Source organism: Rattus norvegicus, chromosome 19 (genome assembly GCF_036323735.1).
Source record: "Rattus norvegicus strain BN/NHsdMcwi chromosome 19, GRCr8, whole genome shotgun sequence".
Lineage (NCBI taxonomy): Eukaryota > Metazoa > Chordata > Mammalia > Rodentia > Muridae > Rattus > Rattus norvegicus.
In genome coordinates, this window is record NC_086037.1 from 24,628,552 (window position 1) to 24,635,232 (window position 6,681).

General features: G+C 41.9%; 1 pseudogene; it reads left to right on the forward strand.

Annotated features, from left to right (window-relative positions):
• Positions 1–686: 686 nt before the first annotated feature.
• Positions 687–1,468, forward strand: LOC134483275 (DNA-directed RNA polymerase II subunit GRINL1A-like; annotated as a pseudogene).
• The last annotated feature ends 5,213 nt before the right edge of the window (positions 1,469–6,681 follow it).

Sequence of the window (6,681 nt, forward strand, 5' to 3'; positions counted from 1 at the left end):
AGAAGGATGCAACCTAATACATCGTGGCAGATGGATGGAACCCATATTTCTGACTTTGGTCGCCTTTCATATATACATGTAAGCATAGATAATTTTTCAAAATTTGTATGGGCTACACCATTGCCAGGAGTACGCACTGCTCATGTTATACAGCATCTATTGGAAACTTCTGCTGTTATGGGACCGCCTTCTAAAATTAAAACTGATTATGGACCAACATATATTTCTTATCAATTTAAACAATTTTGTCGGCTCTTCTGGGAAAATGGCGACTCCTGCACGTTCTCCAGAGTTGCTGCTGTCCAAGGAGCCTGCGACCTCCATGGGCCCTGCTGGGGAACCCTGCCTGAGGGGCCAGCCTCAGCCCATGCACAATGTGCTCCCTGCCCTGCGGCTTCGAGCCCCCAGTTCCTGAGGACATGGGGCAGCAGAGTTTGGCGGAGCTGCGGGAGAGGTTGAGGCGCCAGGAGAGACTTTTGCGCAAAGAAAAATTCATTTGCAAATTGCCCGACAAAGGTAAAAAGATCTCAGACACCACTGCCAAACTGAAAGCTGCCATTTCAGAAAGTGAAGAGGTCAGAGGGAGAACTGAACTACTTCATCCTGTTAGTGTTGACTGTAAGCTAAGGCATAAAGCAAACACAAGAGTTGATACCGACATAGACAAGGCCCAGAATTCTGACCTGATGCTTGATACTTCATCATTAGTTCTGAATGTTCGTCAGTAGACATTGAATCATCTAAAACAACCTCAGAAACTCAGGGACCTACACAGCTCACTCACAAAGGCAATGAAGAGACTTTGGAGACTGGCTGCACAGTGAGTACCAGCCCGTCTGTCCGCATCACAGTCCAGGCTCCCCCATCTGAAGTTAATGAACATCTCCCCCAGCATTCAAGTCAAGCGGAAGAGGTTTCCAGCAGCGTCGACAGTCTGTTTATTACTAAATGGCAAAAGATCACAACTGCAGACCAGACTGAACCCTCAGAAGAAAACACCAGCACTGAGAACTTTCCAGGACTGCAGAGTGAGACTCCTAAGAAGCCTCATTACATGACAGTGCTAGAAATGCGAGCTAGAAACCCAGTGCCCCCTCCTCATAAGTTTAAGACCAATGTGTTACCCACACAACAGAGTGACTCACCAAGTCATTGTCAGAGGGCTCAGTCTCCTGCTTCCTCAGAAGAGCAGAGATGCAGGGCTAGGCAGCATCTTGATGATGTCACAGCAACTCGCCTTCTTCTGCTCCACCCCCTGCCTGCACAGCTGCTCTCCATAGAAGAGTCGCTGGCTCTGCAGAAAGAGCAGAAGCAGAATTATGAGGAGATGCGGGCAAAGCTCGCAGCACAGAAACTAGCCGAGGGACTGAATATTACAATACAGAGCTACAAACCAGAAGGGGAGTCTTCAGGGAGATACCGAGAATTGAGGGATGAAGATGATGCCCAGTCCTCAGATGAATGCTGAAAATGAGCGCTGGGAGATCCCGGGAGTTGACTCTTGAGCTTACATTGTCTCATCGAACTTCCTAACAAGTACCAAGACAGTGTCAGACCTTGTTGAGGGACAGCAGTTTAATTTACAGAAAGGTAGCTACAAAATAAGAACCCAGTTTGTCTTTCAGAAGATGATCTTCACATGCTTGAACAGTTCAATATTTGAACATTGTGTTTGGCCGTATTGTGTTACAGTTTTGCAGTGTATTGTGCATTGGTCTGATATTTTAGTGTGAGTAGAACACACGTTTTCTATAAGATATCTGCTTTTTCCTTCTTCGTATTCTTATCAGATAGCACTGCTTACACCCCTTCTGGTGAAATACTTTGTTATCCCAGGCACCTAAAGTGAATTAGGAAGGCCTGGTCCCCCTCACTCGAGAAATGAGGGGAGCAGTCTAAAGAATGGTACGCATGCTTGCATGGACAGGTTCCTGAGACGCTGGATGTGAAATGCCGCACACAACACTCGGGAACCACCACCACTGTGTCTGCTGCTCTGTCCTCTCTTGGGGCGACTGCTGTCACCTGTGATGAGGTTAAGGAGCACTTGGAAGAAGTGCTGGGTGAGGAGGGTCTTCTGAGCTGGTGTGGGGAACTGCTACTGGCTGCCCTAGGCTTGAACTCATTGCCATCTGGGATGATAGGTCCCTGTACAGGACACTCGTGCTTGGTAAGGAAACCGGTGTTTTTCTAAGTGTTACAGTTGAATTGTCAGTTAATTGCTTTTTTTCCTTGTTAAACCCACAGAGGTGTTTACAGGCTGCAGAAACCTCAGTCCTGTATGTGCACATTTGTGCTGTTTAAAATGATTATATGATCATTTCCAGCAAAGATAACAATGTTATCAAAAAGCCTTTGTCTATTATGTGGAACTTGTAAAGGAGAAATAAAATACCAATCAGAGCAAAAAAAAAAAAACCATTTTGTCAATGATATCATATTGTACATATTACTGGTATAGAATACCATCCACAAGGACAAGCTTTTGTTGAAAGAGTTCACCATACCCTGAAATGACAAATTATAAAATTAAAAAGGAGGAAAAGAGATGACCTTACACAGCCTGAATGGAGTTTGCACACCTGTCCCAGAGTAATATTGGCATAAGCATTATTTTTTATTAATCTTCTTAATTTACCACAAGGTGAAGGTATATGAAGAGCAGATAGACACTTTATTGGACTTCTCCCTGAAGGCATGGAACAGACAATATGGATAAAAATTGCCCGAGATGCTGAATGACAGGAAGGGATATTACTGTATGTAGGGGAGAGGGTTTTGTCTCCTTACAGGATGGGGGACAATTCTGGTTACCCGGGAGACGGATCCAAGCACAGAATGATAAGAACCACTCCCTACCCTCAGAGGAATCCAGTTAAACCAGCTACATTTTCTCCTGATGGATGTTCTCCTGAGATGAAGGAGGTGTCCTCCATTACTGAGGCCCTGGCTTCTCTTTGTGTCGCCAAAGGACAACAGAGAAGGATCGATGCAGTGACAACCCCATTACCTATGTGGGGTCAGGTGAAGCGATTAAGCACTGAAAGGAAAACTATGTTGTCTCCTGTAGGAAAGCCCTTTACTGCTGAGCACGTATTGTTAGCAGTGTATGCTTTACTCACGGTTTCTTCTGTTGCGGCCAATGCGAGTTATCAGGCTTATATTCCTTATCCACCTTTATTTGAACCTGCTACTTGGCGGGGAAACAGATGTGGTTTTATACACCACCCCAAGCATTTTATCATCTCTTTGGAATAATTTGACCTTTTGAATAGACGTGATGGAGCTTTGTATAATTTTCCTTATGCTGGATTAAAGATGCTTTTGTGTTTAGGAAAAAGACCAGGCCTACAAATGGGTTATTAAAATTGGCGATTACCAGGAATAATTGTTACAGGCTCCAGGATTGACAGCTTGATCTATAACCAAAATTGGAATAACATTACATTTGTTAGCGAGCCAGTATATCCTACTTGTGCTTGGTTTACTTATGTAGGCTTAAAATATCTCCCATGCAATTGGAAATACTGCCCTGGCATGTTTGGAAAAATTATTCAAGATAAATGAATAAATTTGAATCCTTATGGCCAATTATTAATACATGTTCAGAACGGAATGTTACCACTTGTGATTTGTCAAATGTTAACAGGATGAACTGAGAGGAGAATGAACGCCTTAATGGATGCTTGCTGATGGAATGTGGAGATGGAGGCCTTGCTGATAACTGACTGGCCTCGGTGGAAGATCCTACTGCGTTTCAAGCTCATTTGTGGAAGACTGTCACTGCATTAAAAGAAGGTGTGCTTGCTAATGGAAGCTTTTCTGGGACACTCAATCTGCCTCTCAGTACAATTTTACAACATTTAAGGAAGAAAAGGTTACTACTTGTATTCCTATGCCATATTTCTTTTTAATAGGAAGATTTAATTTTGCTAATGGATTTGCTTGTACTAACTGTCATTGTATTCATGTATTAATTCATCTATTCAGTTTAATATAAATCAATATTCTATTATGATATTCAGCAAAAATTATATGTATGGAGGCCTGTTAATTTGAGACATCATTGGTCTCAAGATCCTCTTAATTATATGATTATTGAATTTTATAATAATCTTCTGAGGAACAGTAAAAGAATTATTGGAGTTTGTAGCTACTATTTTAAGCCTTATTTCTGTTGCTACTTTGGCAGCCATTTCCAGCATAGCATTAAAAACATCTATTGAGACAAAGCGTTTTGTTGAAGACTGGCATAAAGATTCACATGAGTAATGGATAGAGGAAACTAAAACTGATACTAGACTTCAACATCAAGTAGATGTTTCAAAACAAACAGTAGAATGGTTGGGTCGAAAGAAGTTATTTATTAAAAATATGAGGATTTAAGATATGATTGAAATCCTACTACTTTTGTGTTAATAAATATATGGATAATGATACAGAACATGATTGGAAGTTAATTCAAGCCTATTTGGAAGGTAATGAAAGTGCTACAAAAGTAATTAATGCCTTGAAATACGATGCTCGAATGTCTTTTGGTAAACAGCTAGAAGATACTACCCCTATGGAAATAGCTAAATTATTGGCTGATCAATTGACAGGATTAGATCCCAAGGCTTGGCTTCAAAGGATTTTCCATAGCTTGGGAGGAGCTAGTTTTGCCATAATCTTATGTACATTATGTATTATGTTGTTTTATTTTTACATGATTAAACCCCTACAAAGACTTTTGCTATGTTATGGAAAGTGTTTCTTATAAAACAAAAGAAAAAAGAAGGAATTGTTAAGACATAGAGATGCAGCTCCCAGGCAGGGTCAAGAAAGGAATGGAGACAGATACAAGTAGGGGCTGGAATTCCACCCTGGAGAACAAAATCTTTTTCTCACTTGGCCTTAAGCTATGTTCTGCTGTGTCCTGTTTCTGTGGAAGTGGTTCTAACGCTCTCTCGGTAATGGTGAGTATATTTTGATTAAAATAAGAGAGGTGACTTGTTATATGAATATTTTGAGAAGAAGCCTTTGTTTATTCGTATTTCTTTGTTTAGTCTTCCCTCAGTTGTTCCTGGTATCCTGGGAATAATGATCTTATGATATCTTGACAAAATGAAAATTGTAGTTATTCATATTCCCAGCTATATAGGGATTAATAAAGCTTGCAACTGTGTGCAGTTGCTTCTGCCTTTGCTCTGCACCCCATGTGTCCTGGGGGTATGTGACCATACCCAGGGCCCCCAATTCACTAGACATTGACAATGGGTCACCCCACAAAAAAAAAACCAGAAGCATCTACCTTACTTAAAAATGGGTATTTTATTGAATGCACACACTAACACTGATTGATCATATCCATGTGACTACTGAAGCTTTTTCTGCTGTCTGTAGTGGTGAGGACGTCAAAATCTTACTGAAAACCATGCACACTCGGTTTAGGTTGTATTAAAGTTGCCCACCATTTCAGTGTTCCCTGCAAGGTGCCATGGGACAGTAGTAGCATGAGTCTGCATGCACATCGACACATTTCACTAGGGACTACACACACACACACACACACACACACACACACACACACACACTTTACTGACATGGTGCACATTCTTTGCACACAAGGAAGAAAGTGAGCAGTAATGAAAACACACCAATAATGGAATTGATGGAGGGAGCTATGGGGAAGCTGGGGCTTAGAGTTACTTAAAGGCCCTATGCAGGCTCTCCTTCTGTTGGAGGAGAAACTTCAAGTGCAACGTGGTTCTTTATTTTCTTTCTCTAAAGCACAGAGGGCTAGGGTGGAACACAGGGCTTTGAGCATGTTCGGCAAGTGCAGTCACACTGAATTAAATCCTAGGGCTGGAACCCTATTAATCTTCTACAGAATTCCAGAGCAGCCTGGATGAAGACTCTCAGCTGAAAAGGTGGACATCTCAAGACAGGCACTGACAATGGCTGACAGACTTGACTGAAGACTGGAAATGTTTTGCTATCTCACAGGAAAAGAAGGCCCCTCCTACCACACTGTACTCTAAGGACAGTTTATGCAGGTTAGGATGACATGAACTATTGTCTCATGTCACAGATATCAGCACAAAGTATCCAAGGTGTTGTATGCCAATGGCAGCATTAACATGACAAAGCACACAGTGTCATGAAGACATAAATCATGAGTTTGTGTAGCAAGACCCAGGCCTCTTCCAGGTTCTTAGATAGTAACTGAGAACCTCAAATACGGTAGTGATGTGATAGTGTGGGGGTGAATCTAGTTACAACTAGTTTCTATTGTGACACAGATGACTCTTTTTGTGTCATGGTCAGCTTATAATGAATGACTAGACCTAAGCATGAGAATAACCAAATACTACATTTCTTCTCTAGCTGCTGAGCTTTTAAAAGCCCTGGGGTGACAGCAAGTTTTGTGGACATTCTGGATTGGTCCTTCTGTACTTTAACTCTGTGAGTCGCCTCCACTCTCAGTAAGTTAGTTCAATTCCATAAATTGGATATCCGTCATCTGGAAAAAATACATTCTCAATACGATCCCAGATTGGCCATGGAAAAAGGGTAGCTTGCACTGTCCCACCTCGGTTCTGGGCTTGCACAGGCCTGCTCTCCAAAAAAAAACCTGTGTTCACAGCTGCAGGCTACATTCACTATGGATGCTGTTGAGGTTCCTCCCTAAACTGCTTAGAT